Source organism: Dermacentor variabilis, chromosome 1 (assembly GCF_050947875.1).
Source record: "Dermacentor variabilis isolate Ectoservices chromosome 1, ASM5094787v1, whole genome shotgun sequence".
Classification (NCBI taxonomy): Eukaryota; Metazoa; Arthropoda; class Arachnida; order Ixodida; family Ixodidae; genus Dermacentor; species Dermacentor variabilis.
Window position 1 is genome coordinate 195,183,956 of NC_134568.1, and position 21,961 is coordinate 195,205,916.

The 21,961-nt window shown below is 45.3% G+C and overlaps 2 long non-coding RNA genes across 3 annotated transcripts in view; one reads left to right on the forward strand and one right to left on the reverse strand.

Annotated features, from left to right (window-relative positions):
* Positions 1 to 18,146, reverse strand: part of LOC142572632 (uncharacterized) — a 41,390-nt gene extending 23,244 nt beyond the window's left edge. Inside the window, exon 1 of one of the 2 annotated variants that reach the window (XR_012826116.1) lies at positions 18,043 to 18,146. This is a non-coding gene — a long non-coding RNA (uncharacterized LOC142572632). Of the gene's footprint in view, positions 1 to 11,714; positions 11,784 to 18,042 lie in introns of those variants that run through there. The other variant, XR_012826117.1, reaches the window with a different exon arrangement.
* Positions 18,147 to 18,467: 321 nt separating this feature from the next.
* LOC142572638 (uncharacterized) lies at positions 18,468 to 19,958 on the forward strand. Its single transcript, XR_012826118.1, has 2 exons — positions 18,468 to 18,627; positions 19,831 to 19,958. It is a non-coding gene; the product is annotated as an uncharacterized LOC142572638 (long non-coding RNA).
* The last annotated feature ends 2,003 nt before the right edge of the window (positions 19,959 to 21,961 follow it).

The window sequence follows — 21,961 nt, forward strand, 5'->3', positions numbered from 1 at the left end:
TTAACGTGATGGCACGCGCGAGAATGCGAAGCTTCTTGCAGCATCTGCTCTCACTAAAGGTATAAAGAGTATCCGTGCTACAGCCTGGGCACGTCGGGCAGCGTCATTGGCAGGTGATTACCAACGTTGACAAAATGTGCCGGCAGCCACTGAAAGATTATATCATGTCCTCGTTTAGAAGCGCAATGCATATTTTGTTGACTTGGGACACCAGGGGCCCCGTAACGTAAAGCTTTTCCAATTTCTTCTAATTCTGCAATTAGCCCTCGATTCTTGGTGAAAAAATTTTCGGTTGACTACCGACTGCGCCTCTTTGTTACGCGACGTCACGAAAACCGCAAAAACGCCCCATCTGATATATGTGCACACAGATTATGTTTGATTAGTGCGAACGAAAGAAAAATAATACTTTCTCATCCGATGCATTTTTCGCCATTAGCGAAAGAGGCGTCTTTTGACCAACTGCTATTGCTGAAACGTTTTTGGGCTATGCCCACTTTACCTGTCTGTCATCCAACGTCACAAAACCTCGAAAACTCATCACGTCAAAGTGACGTGTACGCGTTAAAGACGCATTAATATGCCGGACAAAACTGAAAGTTTTTCTGAATAGCCAGAGACTGCCCCGTTCCAAAAGAAATAGAAGATCGCTGCCGCCGATCACCCGGGCAGCTCCGCTGCTCGGAGCTGCCCGGGCGCATGCATTCATTTGCGTATAAGATTCTGCGTGAAAGTATAACGTTATTGACGCCTTTCGGCAAATATACTACATCGCTCTGCCAACTCTACTTTGCTGAGGATACGTTTTGATGGTATTTTTAACCTTCCGTTGCACGCCGCCGCGATTTTCGACCAGCCACCCCAAGCAAAGTAAGGGGAAGCGTACCAATCGCAAACGCCGGCACCGCTTTCCCCATCTGGTTATCTATTTTCACTGCGCTGGCCCGGCACCACTGAAATTTTTTTCCATTTGAGCGTCCGCCTCGTCTCTTGTCAGCCAGTTAAAAAAGAAAAACTGCTCAATGTAGGCAATGCTATTCGCTTTGAAAGCAAAGCAAATTGACATCCTATAAAAGAGAAGCACGGTTGATTGGGCTTTTCAACAACGCTGCGTGTTAGTGCCCGATGCTTGCGTCGGTTGTTAGGTAAATTTGACGTCAGGGTATTGGAATAAAAACAGATTACAATACTTTTACGTTATAGGGTCCCAGCTGGGGAGCTATAACGTATAGCTATTCCAAACTTTTATTTTCCAATTTTGCAATCAGCGCTCCACGATTGGCCAAGAATTTTAGAGCCATGACGCACTGTCGGTCACGCGACGTCACAAATACCACCAAAACGCCCCATCTGCTATAATATGTGCACATTGATTATGCGTGATTATGCCAAAAAAAGAAAAATAATAATTTCTCATTCGACGCCTTTTTGACCTTTAGCAATAAAGGTGCCGTTTGACCAATTGCTAGTGGTCAAACGTTTTCGGGCGGCGCCCACTTTGCCTATGTGTCACACGATGTCACAAAACCGCGAAAACTCATCGCGTCAAACTGACGTGTACGCGTTAAAGACGCATTGATATGCAGAACAAAAGTGAAAATTTTTGTGAATAACTTGAGACTACCCATACCGAAAGAAATAGAAGATGGTGGCCCGCCTATCGCTGTGGCACTGGCTGCTCGGAGTTGCCTGGGAGAATGTATTTATTTGCGTATAGTAAGATATATTGCAGGGGAGTATAACATTATCGAGACTTTTCGGCACGTATACGGCATTGTACTGCCAACTATGCTTTAATGAGAATTCGTCTTAGCGGCATTTTTAACCTTCCTTCGCACGCCGCGCAATTTTCGATCAGCCACCGCAAGCTAAGTAAGGAGAAGCAGACCACTCGCAGACGCCGGAACCACCCTCCTCATCAGATTTTCTACTTTGACTGTGCTGGTTCAGCCCCATCGAAACTCTCTACACTTCAGAGTACTCCTCGCGTGTTCTCAGCGAATTATATAGGAAGAACTGCTCAATGTGGGGAATGCTATTCGCTTTGAAAGAAAAACAAAGTGATATCCTATAAACGAGAAGCGCGTTTGACTGGGCTTTTCGAGCAATGCTGCGCACCACCCGTTAATTGCCTCGTTGGCTGCGTAATTTTGACGTCTGGACCTCAAGCACCGGTACGACCTTGCTACAAACCAGTAGCAGCGCAGTTTAGAGCTAGATTTTGCATCGCAATTTGCAAAAAAAAAACGCTTTACATATTCATGTATGCAGCAAATAAAGATCCCTGAAGGACCAAGTATAGTACCGTAAGCATGTTTCGCTTCCGTCTCTCACACACCTGCGCGACTCTGAAGTAACGAACTCAACTCATAGTATCACGTCGCTGAACAGCAGGAGAGAAGCAGAGACAGAAATTGCCAGTACAGATTGCCCTCCACCCTAAAAGAAGCCCTTACGATTAGAAGGAATAGGACACAATTGAGTTCTGACTTGAACAAATCACTTCATTCGGTTCAAGACAAATATGCACACATACAAGCGAGTGTGCGCTAAGCGATGTTATGTGCACATTCAGTAATATTCAGAAATGAGAATTCTGTGTTGGTGTGTCGTAAGAACATGCCGTACCTACAGGGCGAATCCTCAACCAAAAGGTAGAAGCATTGACCAGCTTCATTTAATCACGGCTATATTTAGCTGTGTCTTACCAGTACTCACCTACCGGGCAGAAACCTGGAGGCTTGCGAAAAGGGTTCTACTTAAATTGAGAACGACGCAACGAGCTATGGAAAGAAGAATGATGGGTGTAACGTTAAGTTATAAGAAGAGAGCAGATTGGGTGAGGGAACAAACGCGAGTTAATGACATCTTAGTGGAAATAAAGAAACAGAAATGGGGCATGGGCAAGGCATGTAATGAGGAGGGAAGATACCCGATGGTCATACCCGAGATACCCGAGGGAGGCGTAGCATGGGGCGGTAGAAAGTTAGGTGGGCGGATGAGATTAAGAAGTGAAATATATATATATATATATATATATATATATATATATATATATATATATATATATATATATATATATATATATATATATATATATATATATATATATATATATGTATACTTTAATAATTTTCCTGACAAATGTTTAACACAGAATTTTATAAGTACACCTGAAAAAATTCATCAATGTGCGTCGACAATCACATTGAGGTTCTGCGGTATTTCACAGCAGAGAGAGACAAGGATGAATGAAAAGTAGCGAAGTTAACCAAGAATGATTCACAGGGATAACGGCGAGGAAAAGATTTAGAGGAGGAGAGGGTCAATAACTGTCGTGCACATGGTAGTCGCAGACCTATAGGAATTCTCAGTGCAGCGCAATGGGCGACCGCTCCGTGCATTTCACTTCAGGAATCGAAGCAGCGCTCCTGTGGGCCTCCTGCATGTGCGAGACATGGTACCGAGACATCGTTAAACGAAACAGCTCTTCCTTCTGGCTGGCTTAGACCGGTGGGAAGGGCGAGCCTTTCATCGTTCGAAGGACGGGTAGTAGCCGTCCTGCAGTTTGTTCGCATCCGCAGGTATTGCCATCGGCACTGTCGGACATCTTTAGGCAGAATTAACAGGCGTCGCTTAATGCGTTCACCTGATTTTTCTCATTGTTTTTTGCTGTAAATCAACCCATGTATTCAAATACCCCTTTTAGGAAACAATAGTCCATCGCTTATGCCTGAGCGTCTTTCCCGGGACACTGCTGCTAAAGAATGCTCACGATTAGAAATTGTTACGTTCGCTTGGCTTTCAGGCTTCTATTACTGACTGTCGCATGGTAACCATCATATTATGATAAATTATAATGATGCTAACCTAAATGCACTTTCAGGTTTTTAGAGATGTATGTTAGTCTTAAAAAGTGCATACCTAAATAATTACGAATGCGAACACTAAGAAAAGAAAAACAGAGACAGGCGCAACAATTTCGTCAACGCTTCCAAACTTGGCCTAGGCAATTCTGGTGATCTCGAGCCCCCTCGCATACCTTGCACAGTTATATAACCCATTTTGCAAACGGTGGTTCGTCAGCGTTTGTGAGGTAACAATTTACAAAAAAAGAACTAAAGAGCTAGTCAGTCGGAACAGAGGATGGTCCAAGCCGGTAATATAGACACGGTGATAAAGCACCTCTTGTGCTGCCAAAGGCGTCAGGGGCCGAATTCAAAAATTTTGTCGTTCTGAAGTGATCTTTGTGATTAGACGGCCGCCTTGGCTAATAATTTGTCCAACATCAGGTGTGGTTGGAATTTGTTCTATACGAACAATTTTAGTGTAAGAGTTCCTTTGAATAAGGGCTCAGGTGCCTGCCCTCACAGAAACATTTCCAAGGACTACTTCATGTCATCTCTGCTGGAGGTACTTGTTTAGGTATGGAACAATAACTCCTCCAATACATAAAAAAATTAGATGGACCACACTCATTATAGTTAACATTCTAAAGCTGGCAGTCTCACGTTACATACTGTTGAAGCAAATGCCTTTATATACAGATATACCATCGATCGTAATCAGCTTTTATTTTTTTTATTTTTAGCCTGAGCGTGCGGGAAATTGCGAGCCAGTTCTTTCATCGATATAATTTGCCATGTTTATGTGTCCGCTTTCTACGCCCACAGCATATACACTGTAAAAAGGTTTACACCCTTAAAGGTGTAAATCTGTATACCCCGACCCCATACCCCTAGTAGGCAGACATACTCTTTTAACAAAACATTCCCCCATAATTTACATTCAGAAAAGTGCAATAATAGTGCCCTAAACGTGCAGCTTTTTTACCCAGGCGGCCGCAAGTACTCATCACACAAGCTACATCTCCCAACTGCAAAGAAAGCCCTAGTTACTAATTTTGTTTCCGCCGCAAAGGCCCACCACTGAAAGCATTTCAACATCCACAGCTCTTATGTGCTCGAGTGTGCGCAGTGGTAGCAGCTGCAGATGTGCCGCAAGGAAACGCTAGCGGTACGGACAAACACGACATTCATATGGGAACCACCCTCCGCGCCCACTCGTCGCCGCAGAATGAGGACGTTTTTGTAAGCAGGCGCCTCTTTCATAAGCCCGACTTAGACTCTGCGAATACAGTATGAAGGTATATGTTGTGTCTTTCTTTGCTTAAATGGCATTGTGTGTTTGCGTGTTTATATCATCCCATTATTCACCCAACGTCTGGAGTAGTATGCCAAGGTCGTCAAGCAGGCTAACATCTCTCGCTAAATTCGGCATCCTTGTTTCTGCATTCTTCCCGCCAGCGTTTATTGCAATAGGGTTCCCTGCACATTTGTTAGGCGTTATGCAAGTTTCGAAGAAGTTGCCTGCTGAAATCAGGCATAATCTTTTTAACACGCATAAAGTAAATATTCAGTGTCTCAGTACAAATAATACGTTCTCGTTCCTTAGCTTAGCGAGTATTATAGGTATCTGATTAAATTAAACACTTGTGTATCCTCGGCACAGTCTTCTATATGCGGGAAGCTGTGTAACAATATGCGGGAAGCTGTGCCTTCATTATTGTAGTGAAAAAGAAAGTTGCAGGCCCTGAATGTTTCCCGGGTAACAAAATTTCAACGATTACCACGACATAATTATTATTATTATTATTATTATTATTACTATTGTTATTATTATTAGTCTCGGTTGCCGGCGCTGCCGGGCCTAGTCACACAAGCCATTTAGGCTTCGACAGGCCCACTTACTCTGTATTTGTTCTTGTGGTGCATAAATAATAATAATAATAATAATAATAATAATAATAATAATAATAATAATTATTATTATTATTATTATTATTATTATTATTATTATTATTATTATTATTATTATTATTATTATTATTATTATTATTATTGTAATTTCTGCCCCATTATTGACATATATATTTAAACTCTTTCAATACTGACATTTCCCCTTACATGTGGAAAGCTGCTCGTATTTCTCCTGTATTTAGGTCTGGCTGTAAAAACCGTTGTCTCGAATTATCGCCCGATTTCGCATCTCTGTGCCACGTCCAAGATATCTGAGTTCGCTCTTCACAACATAGTCTTTTACTGTGAAGAACTCATTGATTCCGAGTCAGCATGGATTTCTCACCGGCCGCTCCACTATCACAAATCTCGCAAGTTTCATGACACACATCTCCGCGACCGTACTTGAAAGGGGGCAAGTTCAGACCATTTACTGTGACCTCAGCATATCTCTCGACGTAATCAGCCACTCACGGCTTCTAGTCTAGCTTACGCACTCTGATATTGACTCATCAGTTGTTGATATCTTGCGCATTTACCTTCTTGAGAGATCATGTTATTTTACCGTTAAAGGCGAGACGTCTTCTCTGTACATGGCAACCAGTGACGTCCCTCAAGGATGAGTATTAAGACCGCTGCTTTTGAAATCTTTTATTAATGAAATTTTTTTCTACCCTATTCAGAAGTCTTCTTTCCTTCTATATACCGTCGACACTTAAATCTACATAGAAATTCATAGTGTTGATGACTGTCGAATCCCGCCGTCTGACCTATTTTCTTTTTTTTAAATGGTGCAAGGATAATAACGTCACCTCGAATGCTGCAAAGACAGAAGTCATGACTTTCACTCGCAAAGCAGCAAGCATTTCTTTTTCTTATTCTTTGGATTCTATATCAGCGTTTAGGGTCTGTGAAAGCAATGATCTCGGTCTACTATTTCATACAAGCTTACACTTTTCTTCAAAGACTAAACGGGATGCAATGCGAGATATGCGCTCTCAGGGCTCTGTTTGAAGGCTATCAGGTGGGCTGAATTCTCCTACACCTTTCCGCAATTTATACACAACAATCTGTCTTCCTTAACTCGAATACGCGTCGGTTGCCTAGAATGGAACTTATAGATCCAACATTATAGAACGGGCCCAGAAAAGTTTCTCAGCATGTAAATATAACCCTTTTCATGGGAATACAGTGGGCGCCGCTTTGTTTGATCACGTGATTATATGTCCATTGCTTGCCTCAACTGCTTCCTTGTTTACAATTAATGTGAATGACGCCGGTGCCACTTTGCAAACCTCTGCTTAGTCGGATATCGTAGATAGTGGCTAGACGGATGGCAGGAAGAGTTGGCAATAGCTTCAGGGTGCATGTAAGCGCTTTCGGTGCTAATTGGACCTTGTTCAAAGGATGTGAGAAACATATACCGTGCTTGTACTATAAGCACGCTAGAAATCTATTCCAGGTGTAAACGCGTTTATTAGTCACCGGCGTTTGGGACCGACCATTAGAACAAGGTAGGGACTCCCAGGACGAGCGCCATTCACGAGCAAAGGCGCTGAAGAGGACGACCCACTATGTCGTTCCCCACTTCTTCTCTACAATTACCCCCGGGAACGAAAAGGGAGTCACCCGGCGACCTAACAGCTTGTCACTATGAGTGGGTCATAGTAGGTCTTGAGGCGGTCGACGTTGACAATGTCTCGTCCACGACGGCGCATGTCCGAAGACGGTTCAACGGGCTCGATCACACAGTTGACAGGAGATGTGCGCTCGACGACGTGGTAGGGGCCTTCATACTTGGGCAGTAGTTTCGACGAGAGCCCTAGTGCATTGGAAGGGACCGAGAGCCACACAAGCGCTCGGGGAGGAACGTGGGCGCAGAAGTGGCGTCACCGCGAAGGCACTTCTGGCGCTCTTGGTCAATTGAACTAAAGGCCCGCAGGAGATCGCGACACTGTTCGGCATGTCTGGCTGTGGCAGAAATAGGTGCCCACTGAGATGCATCCGGCTTGTACGGGAGGATTGCGTCAATTGTGTGCGACGGGTGCCGGCCGTAAATAAGAAAACGGTGAAAAGCAAGTGGTGCTCTGAGTTGCGGTATTGGTTGCCAAGGGATGAATGGCGTCCTACTTTGTGTGGTCGGAGGCTACGTACATTGCGAGCATGTCGCCAAGCGTACGGTTCAAGCGTTCTGTGAGGTAAATGGTCTACGGATTGTAAGTAGTAGTTGCGCGGTGCACAACGTGGCACTCTTTGAGGATGGCTTCGACGACTTATGACAAGAAGACACGTGCGCGATCGCTGAGTAAGTCCTGTGGTGGACGATGACGCAGTATGAATCAGCGAAGCAGGAAGGAGGCAACATCGAGCGCTGTAGCCGCTGGGAGAGCGGCAGTTTCGGCGCATCGCGTGAGGTGGTCAACAGCCACGATGGCCCAGCGGTTACCAGCAGATTTTAGGGGAAGTGGTCCGTACAAATCGATTCCGACGCGCTCGAACGGTCGGGTAGGGCAAAGTAACAGTTGCAGAGCGGCTGGTGAGAGGCGCGGTTAAGATTTCCGGCGTTGACAATCAGGGCGCGAGCGAACGAACTTCTGAACGCATCTGTACATCCCGCGCCAGTTGTACCGCTGTAGAATGTGCTGGTATGCTTTGAATACTCCCGAGTGAGCACACTGTGGGTCAGAGTGCAGTGACACGAATATTTCAGAACGCAGACCGCAGGGTACTACTACAAACCACTGGCAGCCATCGGCGGTGTAATTGCGTCGGTGGAGTAGGCCATCGAGAATGGCGCAGTGGTGGGCTTGACGACGTAACGCGCGAGTGGTTGGTTGTGTGGATGGATCAGAGAGCAAGTTCATCAGCGAGACGATCCAGTGGTTCTTGCGCCGTTCGGAAGCGATGGTGCGAAGGTCGGTGGAAGAAACGGCGAGCTAGGATACGGAGCAGCGGGAATTGTCGTCGGGCAAGGGAGAGCGCGAGAGGGCCTCGGCGTCAGAGTGCTCGCGGCCGCTACAGTAGAGCACGAGAATATCGTAGTCCTGCAGGCGGAGCGCCTAACGGGAGAGGCGGCCTGACGGGTCCTTCGGTGACGACAACCAACAAAGTGCGTGGTGGTCCGTGACGACGTCAAATGGGCGCCATACAAATATGGCCGGAACTTATTAAGAGCCCAGGTGATCGGCAAACATTCTTTTTCCATCACAGTGTAGTTGCTTTAAGCTTTCATAAGCGTGCGACTTGCATAAGCCAGAACGTATTCAGAAAACCCTTGTTTGCGCTGCACAAGGACTGCGCCGAGGCCAACACGGCTGGCATCATTGTGCACCTCTGTATAGGGCCGTCGGTTCGTAGTGACGGAAAACTGAAGGTGACGTCAGCAAACGGCGCAGGATTGCGAACGCCTCGTCGTACTCTGACGACGACGAAGTGAGGGGCCCGCTGCTTCCCAGGAACTTCGTCAGGGCGATATGATGGTGGCGAAGTTTCGCATGGAGCGTCTAAAGTAGGAACACAGACCAACAAAACTGCGCAGGTCTTTGACGAGTGTAGGTTTAGGGAACTCGGCTAGATCTTTACTGGATCTGGGAGAATTCCTTCCTTGGAGACGACGTAACCGAGTATGGTCAGCTGCCATGCTGCGAATCGGCACTTATTTAAATTTAGTCGTAGATGGGCGTTTTGCCAGCACATCAAACCACGCTCCATGCGTTGAAGGTGCCTAGGGAAGTACGGAGCGAAAACAACCACGTCGTTAAGGTTGCAAAAGCATGCACGCCACTTCAAGTTGCGCAGAACGGTACCCATATGCGCTCAAAAGTTGAGGGTGCATTACAAAGTCCAAACGCCTGACGTTTTATTTATTTATTTATTTATTTATTTATTTATTTATTTATTTATTTATTTATTTATTTATTTATACATATATACTGCAGCCTCAATGAGGCTATTGCAGGAGTGGAATGTACAACAAGCATACAAACATTTGTAAATAAGCTTGCGTGAATTGTTTCAGTGGTAGTGAACGAATGTTCGCCCGGTAACGAATTCCAGACTTCAATGGTTGATCGAAAAAGCTGTATTTAAAGGAATCAGTACGGCCAAAAAGGTTGAGATATTTAGAGCGTGGTGACTCGTCGTAGATGAGGATTTGGAAAAAATAAAATAGGTATCTAGAGAGGAGAGACGAGGAGAATTTATTAACATGTGACGGAGTTTTAGGCATTCAAGTTTGAGAAGCTCTGCAATAGGAGTGAGACCAAATAGGGGAAGAGAGTTAGACGGCGAAAAGCCCTTGCCATATCGCTTACAAACAATATGCGCGGCTTTTTTTTTTGCACTGATTCCGATTTTTTGACGTCATAGTGTCTGTATGGATTCCATACAACGCAGCTGTATTAGAGGATGGGGCGAATGAGGGTTTTATATGTTAGAAGTTTAGTTTCTTGAGGAGCAAGACGATGCAAGTAACCTAGTCTTTTAAGGGCCTTGTTACAGGTAACTTCAATGTGTGTTTTGACTATGACAAATTGTGTGTTAGTAGGATGCCTAAATATTGAATTCAAAGACTATATTTAAAGTAATATTATTAAAGGCATAGGCAAAGAAGGAAGCGCATCAGCGTCGTGTAAAGGCCAAGGAGACAGTTTTGGAAAAGTTGATGTTCATTTTCCATGGTTTGGACCACTTACAGAAGTCAGCGAAAGAATTGTTAAGGACAACATTATCAGCTGGAGGTTTATTTTATGATATAAAACGCAATCGTGTGCAAAAAGGAGTATTTTAACTGAGGTGTGTAGGGCGAGATGATATGTTTAATCAGGGGAACCACTGATTAAATAGGCATCAAGGCTGAGTTAGTAGAGTTGAAACGTACATATTGTGAGCGCTGGGAAAGAAACTCCAATATCCAGCCAACCAAGGATGCATTTTTTAGATAGCGAACAGCTTGTGCATAAGTTTAGGGTATGAGACAGTGTCGAAGGCCTTTGCAACGTCTATAAATATAGCATCTATCTGGTCACCTATGTCTGAAGAGCTGCTGATGTCGTGAACGAATTCTGTCATTTGGGTTATAGGGCTGAAGCCACGTCTAAAACCATACTGGAAAATGCACAAAAGTTTGTTAGCTTCAAGAAATTCCTTATATGTTTAAAGATAATGTGTTCAAATAATTACATGAATGTGTTGTTAAGAAGATGGGCCTATACTTATATAATAATTGAACGTTACCTGACATAAATAAGGGGAGAATCGAAGCAAGCTTCCACGAGGGATGAATGGTGGCGGTTGAAAGCAATTTTCTAAGGATGATATCTTCTAAAATTAACATATAAAAGATAACAAAGATAGACAATAGTAAGATATCTGCTGCCCCACAGAGAGCATCGAACGAGAAAAGCAGTCGGGATACCGTAAGGACCACACGACTTATTCGTGTCTAAGTTTAGGATTGGGTTAAGTACACCCTCAAGAGACAGTGATACATGGTCGATTGGAGGATATGGTTCAGAATCAAAAACAGGGATTACCGAGTTATCAATCGTAACGACAGAGTGGAAGTAGGTGTTAAAATAAGAAGCTGTTGTCTGCGTATCAGAAACTGCAGCATCGTTACTTATGAACGTGTCCGAGGATGACGCAGGGGGTAGGATAGCTTTCCAAAATGTACGGGGATTAGTCTTCATCACTTTCGGCAAGGTTACCTTGTAATACAATTCTTTTGCAGCAACCATTTTAGAACAAAGTTCCTTTTCAGCACTACGGAAATGCATGAGTTTGTTGAGTCACCAGAGTGTTTTCATCGACGTAATCTGGCCACACGACGTGATAAATGCAAAAGGTCCCTAGCCATCCAAGGAATATCAGTGTTTTTCTTTGTTTTTAAAGGAATGAAAAGGTTGATACACTTACTGACAAGATTTTCGAAGAAACTTGTCATGGTCTCGATCCCCTCTAGGGCGTCTCGATCCCCTTTCCGACGATTTTTCGTCCAGAGTGCGTGCGGTACGTAAAAAGCTATGGGACGCTTCAGTTGAGCAGCGGAATAACGGCTCGGTTATTAAAATGAGAGTTCATCATTCATTTACAGATAACGTTCGTTACAACTGGGACGGTGCCTTAAATAGTTTAGTAAGAGCTCCTGGTTTTGATTCTAGCGCAAGATTTCCAAATGTTTCATCAAAAGGTTGACAACGTCACCATTCTGCCACAGATGTTAATGCTAGAGGCATAACTAACAAATTTTCACAATTTGTTTTGCTAGTTTCTTCAAGTCCTTCTCATGTTATATGCCTCACAGAAGCATGGCTTCATGAAGATATTCACTACACAGAATTCCTGCCGCCTGGTCACATTGCTGTCCGCTAGGACCGTCAGAATAAGAAAGGCGGAATGTTGCTTTACTTTTACGTTAAGTTTTAACTTTAAAGTTCTACCAGTTCCTCCCAATGTAGAATCGCTTTAGTGCAAGTTACTAGTACATAAGCAGAATTTACCAATTTGTGGTTTTTATCGCCCCCCCCCCCCCGATAGGCCTAGTGACTTGTTCGATCATGTATCGCATATTATACACGACCATAGCTTCGAGAGTTCTAATTTAATCGTTCTTGGTGACTTTAACCTTCCAGGCATTCACTCGCTTTACCTTATATATTCCGCCATTAGTGCCTCTATTTGTAGAGACTTCATTACATTTTCTTTGTCCCCATAACCTGATACATTTAGTTGATAAGAACACGCGGCAGAACTCCATACTTGACTTAGCGTTTATCAGTGACAGTTTTGCTCATTTGGATTTTAACTATGATATCCTGGACGGAATATCGGATCATAACGCAGTTCTCTTACACATTAACTGTGCTATCCCACATGAACGCTTTAGCTATTCCACATTTCACGATTTTAACAAGGTTGACGATGCGTCTATCACTCATACTCTGGCAGATAACCTTGGCCAATTTTTTGTCACTCAGTACCGAATGCCATGTTGACAGTCTCGTTGATTGTGTTGAGTCATTAGTGAAATCTTGCATCAATAACTTCGTTCCATTAAAAACAAAAAAAAAAGATAAATAATAAACTTCCTTGGATTAGCCGGGATATTCTGCACCTGTAACACCGTGTTGGTAGACTACGTAAATCAAAGCATTCTAATCCTGCGCTTCGCGTTCCTTTTGAAAAAGCCAAGGAGAAACTTCGCACTTGTACTAAGAATACTAAAGATTTCTATTTTTCAGTGCAGCTTTCTCTACTACTTAAATCAAAGCCTCGCAGGTTGTGGACATCAGTTTTGCCTAATGCAACGTGCAGTACCTCTTTCAAGATTAACGACGCTAATACTAATGACCCCACCGTAGTTTTGAATGCTTTTAACTCGTACTTCCAGTCTGTTTTCACCCTCAATAACCATGTGGTTCCAAAGTTTAGTTACGATGCACAAACCATCAAATTAGGTGATATCGTAATAAGTTCTGATGGTGTCTTAAATCTAATCTTGAATCTCGACACTAAAAAGTGTACTGTTTCAGATGGTATCCCAATTCATTTCGTGTAAGATACTCACTATGGATAGCTCAGTACATAACCGTAATCTTCTAGAAATCCTTAGACTCTGGTGAAGTACCAAGTAAATAGAAAGTCCTGGCTTTGTATAAATCAGGTGATAAACAACTTCTAACTACAGACCAATATCTCTCACGCCCCAGTCATGGAAGATGTTAAAACACATTATTCACAAACATATAATCGAATTCCTTAACTATAATTATGTTCTAACATCCGCCCAGCATGGTTTCCGTCGTGGTTGTAGCACTGCAACGCAATTAGTCGATTTTGTTCATAATATCGCTTCTAACCTAGACATAGGTAAGCAAGTGGATGCCATTTTCATTGACTTCTCTAAATCTTTTGACTCTGTGATTCATTCTAAACTACTGGTAAAATTACACGCCATATTCAATAATTCCTGTCTTGTTTCTTGGATAGCTAGTTTTCTTCGTTACCGCTCACAATTTGTTTCTTTTAACTCAGTGGACTCAACTCCTGTCGACGTTACGTCAGGCGTTCCTCAGGGATCCGTTTTAGGCCCTTTATTATTTATAATATACAACAATAATATACCTCATAGCACCTCAACTAGAATCAGACTTAGTGCAGATGACTGCGTATTATACGAATCTATTAACTCCATCGATGACCACCACCGTCTTGCTCAATCCTCATGTCTTTCCGCGGCTGGTGCAAAACGTGGCAAATAAACTACAACTGTAGCAAATGAGTCCTGATGTCATTTTTCAATTGACAGAACCCCTTTTTGTTTATTCTCGGGATGGCGTCCAACTTAAAAGAGTGTCTCAGTGTAAATACTTAGTGGTCCTTCTTACCGAAGATCTTTCATGGCCTAAACATATTGAATATATAAACGGGAAAGCCCTAAAAATTAGGTTATTTGCACCGCACTTTAGTTAACATCCCCCCCGATACTAAACTGCTATTATATAAAACGCTAATTCGCCCTGTTCTACAATATGCATCTGTCGTTTGGTTCCCCTTCAAATAATGCGAAATAAGCTCGGTCAATAACGTTCAACAAAAATCTATTCGTTTCATTTGCCAAAACTACAGCCGCACTTTCTCAGCAACACAGGCTCAACAATCTTTGCATATTGAGCCATTACTTTCACGTTATCGCATTGAAGCCTTAAAATTTTTATATGCAATTAATAACTCCACCTCTAATCCCGGCTGCGGCGGCCGCATTTCGATGGGGGCGAAATGCGAAAACACCCGTGTGCTTAGATTTAGGTGCACGTTAAAGAACCCCAGGTGGTCGAAATTTCTGGAGTCCTCCACTACGGCGTGCCTCATAATCAGAAAGTGGTTTTGGCACGTTAAACCCCATAATTTAATTTAATAACTCCACCTCTACTCTTTCTGATTGTAACTATATGACATTTACTAACGCAAGTTCTACCCGTAGATCCCACGTCTTCAACATAACACCTATTTGTGCCCGTACTAACACATTCAAGTACAGTTTTTTCCCCCCATCTACAATAGAGCTTTAGAATTTTCTACCCGGTGACATTCTTTCACTATTACTAAAAGATTTAATAGCTGACACTGCTAAGCACTTCTCAAACATGTAAAGCGCTTCTTTTAGAGCGCAGCTCTTTGGCGTCCGTTCCTGGGTTTCGCGTCGTCGTCGGCGTTGTCGTCGGCCTCGTAACCAGCTCCGCCCCCCTTTCATCCCCCCAGCGCTAGCAGCGACCGACTGATACCGCTGGATGCCGCTGACGCCGCTAGAGAGTCAAGATAACGTGACTGCATAGAACACCGTCGCCGCCATGCAGAAAGAGGAGGAAAGGGTCCCCCCCCCCTGTATCGGCGTCAGCGGCATCAGTCAGTCGCTGCTATCTCTTCCCTCCTCCCTTTATCGTGTTGTCCGCTTGCTGCGCGCGCTTCTGCCCCCATCGTTTGCCGCTGGGTGTACACGCCGCCCCCCTCCCCCTTCTTCCTGCGAGTCTCCGGTTGTCAAAGCGCCGGCTCGAACTTAATTCCTTTCTTCGCTCCTCCTCCAATGCAACCCCTGTGCGGTGGCAATCAGAGAGCCAGATCGGTGGCGGCGGATCTGTATATGTGCACCGCCCGAGCCGAAATTGCCGCTGCCGTTCGCCCTGTGCGGTGGCAATCAGAGAGCCAGATCGGTGGCGGCAGATCTGTATATGTGCACCGCCCGAGCCGAAATTGCCGCTGCCGTTCGCCACTGCGAAATTATCTGCCAGTTCTTTCTGAGCCATGAGCGAGACGACCGATGGAAGTCCTCCGTCTGCTGCTGCTGCTGCTGCTGCTGCTGCTAAACGAGCTGCCAGAGCAGAGGCCCAGCGCCGTCGCCGTCAGAATCCAGAGGTGCGTGCCGCCGAAGCAGAAGCTTACCGTCGCCGCCGTCGAGATGATCCAGGAGTACGGGAAATATAAAAAAAAAAATTCTGTGATAGCGCATGCATGTGTTGCTCGATTTCTTTGCCTCAATCTATCGAAAAGGTGAAACAGCTTATTTGCTGCGCTCAAATTTCGCATTAGGAAGTAACGTAATCGTCGGTAATTTTTTTGATCATTCATATTTTTGGGTTTATGTGTGTTTTTAATGTGTAATAGTAATGTAATATTTTCCCACTCCTTCTATAGCCTTATATTGGGCTGCAGTATATGTAAATAAATAAATAATTAAAAGTCATCAGCGCGGTTCAAATCGGGAAATGTGCCGTAGATATAGCGGGATTTCGGGACGATGCCTCGAACTGAAATTAACACAGCGTTGTGGTTAGTCATTCCATAAATAACATCGCATCCATAACCGGTGTGGCGACACACTCCGCGCATACTTCTGCGCACCCTCCGTCTTCTTATCATCTGGCCCGGCATAACACAGCTGCACACTGGACTGCTTGGTCGATAAAACATAGAGCCACCGCCACGTCACCCGAGGTATGCGTCACCGACGGTGGCTTTAAAAACAGGCTGCCTGGCTGAGAAAGACGGCCTTCTACCTTCCGCTACTGTGACGAACGTAGCGTTGGTATGACCGTCCGCTGCCATCGTTAGTCGAATAAAGAAGCGTTACGTTTTTATATTGGGATTCGTCCTTCGGCAGACACGACATCCCACACCGGCATTAAAAAGACATGTAGTAAGAAAAACAAGATCGAGGACCGAATTTTGCTGAGTCAAATCCCGAACGATCTGGTGCAGGCCACAGCACAATGAAACGTGTACCAACTTCCGCCCGATAGCTACTTCGTGTCTGCTCACTTTCATAGAAGACCAATCAACACCCGGAGTATTAAAATCGCCGATATAGATAACGTTGGATGAATAAGTATTAAAACTATGCGAAAATTAACGTAGATTGTATAAATACTCAATATTAGAACCAGGTGGACGGTAAACGACTCCTATAATTAAAGAGATATCTTGAAGTTAGACTTTACACCACAAAGACTCAGCATCAGGCGGGGCAGGGGGTGCAGAAAATTGCAGGTGAAACTGAAGAAATAGAGCAACACCGCCTTCTCTTCCGAATTTTCTGTCTTCCCGAACCACTTTGAAGCCAGGGAGGGTTACTTCCGAATCATGCACACCATCATGTAACCAGGTCTAAGCAACACCGATAATATGTGGCGAGTAAGACGAGACCAAGGAAAGAAATTTAGAGAAATTGCTGAGATGGCTTTTTGCATTAACGCTTAAAATGGGGAAGTTTATTGCCAGTACCGTGAAGTCAAGGAGATTTGGCCCTAGGAAGTGTTTCGGCAGGCTAAGTTTAGCCGGCAGATAATATCACGAGACTATAAATGTGCTATCCCATTCGTATCGTACCCTGGCAATAAATACATGGTCAAATTGAAGTTGGACAGATGAGCCACTGTCCCTACGAGAGCAGGACACTTTCCAGAGCTTCTTGCAAATATTGCGAACCTGAGGCGAAAAGTCTTCTGAAACACGAAAGCTAATGTTTTGAGGTTTATAACAGTACTTCAGCACCAGCACCTGATCCTGAAAATCAAGGAGCTTCATAATAACAACTGGACGTGACCAGCCTCTAAAATTATTGCCGAGTCTATAACACCTTTCGATACGCGGACATGCGATCTTAAGTGTGTCCTGGAAACACTTAGCAATGTTGGAAGCAAGTTCCTCATAATTCTCGTTAGGGCCCTCGCTGAGGCCATGCAAAATAATGTTGTTAATACGCGACCTGTTTTCTAGATTGTTGTTTGTGCAAGAGAGTTGAGATAGCGTTTTTGTATTGCTGAGTTATAATGTGTGGGTTGTCATTACAAGTCTGTGCACCACTAGACGTTGAAGGTAACTGCAGAGAAGATACACGGGCTTCCTAAGTCTCAAACCTCGTGTTGGCAGATGATTGAAACATTTTTATTGCAGTAATATACAGAGTCACTTTCTTTTGGACGTTTACGATCTCAGAAGCATTTTCCGCTACCTCGGGTTATCAACATCTGTGAACCGGGTTAGGGAGGCAGGATAGCTCTGAGAACGAACGTTGGGACCAACGTTAACTTCCACATCGCCGCGCAATAAAAGCCTGCGGGCAGCATTTAACAAAGAAGGGTAAAGAGAAATATAGAGAAAAACCAAGGTAGCTGTCACGTGGCCAAGGGAATATCAACATACTCCGGTCATCAGAACGGATGCACTGAGAATTGGCAAGGTAACATACCTGCGTGATGGGCAGACAGCGGATCGATGTGGTCCCCACACTGCTGTTGCCTCGCCCATCGAAGAAGGGAACTACCGGTGACGCTTTTATAGCCTTAAACCATGTCGCCGTGGAACTTGTTCTGTCGGCGATTTGGCCATAGAGAAAGAAATTCAACAAGAGGGGACACTCTTCAAAAACTGGCAACAGGAAACACGTCACGCCTAGTTTCAACAACAACCGTCAGTTGACGCGAGCATCAGAAAAAAAAGAATGTGAAATAAACTTCCAGACAACGTTTTATTTTGTTTATTCCTTCCCACTAAAAGTGGAAATGTTTTGCGTGTAAATGAACTTATACTTTGCAACTTTTTGTTTCGTTGCCTAGCAACAAGCTAGCGGCACGCCAGACGCGCGTGCATACGTCATGCGCCAGACAAGCCGCAGGAGTGAGCGAGGCTGGCCGTACGTACGAAGCTCGCGTGCTCGCCGACCCGTCTGTTTTGGATATAGCCCATGTTTTTGGGCTCCCGGCCTTCTCTATGCTTTTCTTGCGTATCGTCTGCATTTCGACACGGCACCACTGCACTACCGGAATACGGCAAGGTGAGAAATTGTGTTTGACAGTGTGCGGCGCATTTTAAGCACATTTAGGCTTAGTTCGAGTGGCGCAGTTAGCGAAAAACAGCTCCGCCGTCCTGGCGCAGTTAATTTGAGTTAATGCCTCGTCCTGGGAGACGTTTGCGGCGCTTTCTATGAGCGCCAACATTACTGTAACTTATTTCGGTAGTTTTGGAGCACGCTTGCCGCACCCGGCTTATTGACGCAGTAAGCGAAAACCGGCTCGGCCGTGTGACGCATTTGCGCGTGTACATGCGTGTACTACGTCGTAGCGCCTAAGACAGACAAGTTTTCGCGCATTCTGTGGCCCTCAACATTATTGTAACTAACGTCGTTATATTTGGGGTAGTTTAGAAGTACTGTTGCCGCGCCCGGCTTATTGACGCAGTTAGCGAAAAGCAGCTCGGCTGTGTGCCGCAGTTTCGCGTGTACTGAATCTTACTGGTAGAAGTTCGTTACGCATTCTCTGACCCGAAAAAGTATTGTAATTTATTTGGTAACTCTTTAGGATATCTTGAGGCTTGCTCGCCGCGCCTGGGGTTGTGAAGGTGTTAGCAAAAAAGCAAGCCGGCCATAGTGAGTTGGTTTTGCGTGTACTGAATTTCAGTCGGACAAGTTTGTGACGCATTTTATAGCCCTACAACAACATATACCTTATTTCGGTACTCACGCTTCTCGAAAACGCGACGAGCGATTGCCGAGAGTGATAACACGGGAGTGTTGCATGCGCCGGCAGGACGCGTAAAAGATAACGAGGAGGAGCTCAAGAACATGACATTTATGTATTCTGAGCGACTGAAAACAGGCTATGCACCCACGAGTCTGACTTGAGTGCGACTAGAAGGCATTCTGCGAGCGTCTAACATGGTCTGGCTGAGCCTGTGTTGTAGCCACCTTTGTGTACTTGGCGTACCATCGTGTCGACTGAGGCCAAGTTGCTTTGGAAACGCGCAGTCACCCGTGTATTTGTGCACTTGAAGTGCAGGAAATAATGCCCGGGAAAGGAGGGCTGCTTGAAAATTTTGTAGCATTGTTTGGGAGGAGTCTTTGCTGCGAAATATACGTAAAAGTGAATTTATCTGTAATGCCGCTCATTCACCACTTACGCACGTTTCGCCTCTACACGCAGTAACTCCTGTTAGGTCAATATGCCAAAATGATACATGCTTGTAATTTACTTTCTTTCAGCTGATGGCATCCGGTGGAGCATCGTACGGCAACGACTGCTGCTTACCTGGTGCCACAACTTTGGATGAATGCAGAAGCCCGGAACGAGCATTTATATAGAGCAAAATAAATGTTTCATCATTTCAGAAGGCGTCTTTCGTTTTCTTTATGAAATTGCACCTGACAGATTCGGTGCAGTCTTGTAAAGGTCAATCGCAATCATTTCTACTTAATAATGAAACGATTCCACGCCAAGGCCACGCGAGGCTCAGCAGAAGCGAAAAGAAAGAAAAAATGAATGCCGCGCCGAGCAGCGGAGCCGGCGTGGCGTGTACCAAGTGGTGTTCAAAACGCGCGCGCCCAAAACCGAAACCGGAAGGAGTCAACAACAACCGCTTGGTGTGCTACAGTCAATTCGGCCGCTGGGCTCTATGGGAGTGTCCGCTCTTGTTGAAATTTCTTTCTCTATGATTTGGCGGTGGGTTGTGATGTTATTATTCTCCAGCGCAGCATGCGTGATAAGAGCCGATCAAGCGAGGAGCAAGCTGTCGCTCTTATCCGCAAGGAAGATAGGGTCGACCAAGCGTTGACCGCCCGGCACATCCATGACACGGCGAATGAACGGTGATAACGCCAAGTGCAGCGCGAGGTCAGGGGCATGCGCAGCAGCATTCTCGAACATGAAGGCAGAAAGGTATACCCGGCGAACTGCGTGATGAACAGACAGCGGATCAAAGATGGTGCCGAAGGCGCTGTTGCTTCGCCCAGTGGACGTTAAATTCGTACAAGCCGTCGGGCGTGACAAAAGCTGTCTTCTGTCGACTGTCGTCTGCCATGGGCACCTGCCAATATCATGAGCGCAGATCAAGAGAAGAAAAGAACTCGGCTCCTTGTAGGCCGTCAATGGCTTCGTCACTTTGCGGTAGGGGGTAAATGTCCTTGCGAATAATATTGTTGAGACGCCGAAAGTCCACTCACAACCGTACGGAACTTTCTTTTCTCACAACAGGGACGACAGGTGATGCCTATGGACTGTCCGAAGGTAGCATAACTTCGCGTCAAAGCATGTCGTCAACTTGCTCGGTAATTACACGAAGTTCTGCGGGAGACATGCGATATGGGCGTTGCCGCAGTGGCGGTTGGGAGCCAGTGTCGATGCGATGCAAAACAGTGGACGTCCTGCGCAGGGAAGGTTGCACAGCGTCGAAAAAAGAACGAAATTCTTCTAACAGGCATAGAAGCTTGGAACGTTGGGCCAGCGTAAGGTTATCAGCAATGGGAGAAAAGAAATACATCACAGTGTGCCGGAGTAGACGTAGAAATAGCACTGAGCGCACTGTCAGTGGCACAGTGCGTGTCATCGGGCATATCCACAATTCGCGCTGCTTCAGTGGCTTCCATGATGCCAAGACATTCCCCTCGCAGCAGCATCGCAGTGCATGGGAACGGGTTGCAAACAAAAATAGCGCTGGATCTCTCAGTGATTTCTACGGTCGCAAAAGGTAGCAGCAGACCTTTTGGGGTGCAAAAACGGTCGCATGGAGAAAGTAGTGCAACGATGTCGGAGAAGCTGCTGCAATAGACGGACACAACTGTTCACGAGTTCGGGGAGACTGTGGTGTCCTCTTTGACGAGTAGCTGGTTCGAAGTGGAAGGAATGTCGGCCAGCGTAAAGTCTGACAACGGCGAGAGTTCTGTTTCGGCGCGTGCGCAGTAAACAACGGCATTGTGGCGAAAGAAAATCCCAGCCTAAGATGAGGTCATGCGAGCATGAGAAAATGCTGATGAATTTGATGGCGTCAAATTCATCATGACAACACGAGCAGTGCAAGCCACTAAGGGGTGAATACTCTGAGCACTGGCTGTGCGGAGGGGCAGTCCAGAAAGGGGAGTCATGACTTTCCGAAGCATACGGCAAATATTAGCATCCATAACGCATACGGCGGCTCCTGTGTCCACGACCACAGATGCGCGAACATCAACAAACACTTCGATAACGTTCGAGGGACTGCGTTGAGGACTTTCACATTTCGACGGTGTCGCAGCCCTTGCCTCTAGGACTGCGGCGATCAGTTTTCCTCGTCCCGAGTGACGGGGCGAGGTCGCATCGGCGACAGAGAGCGACGGCGAGGAGGCGGCGAACGGCGGGTAG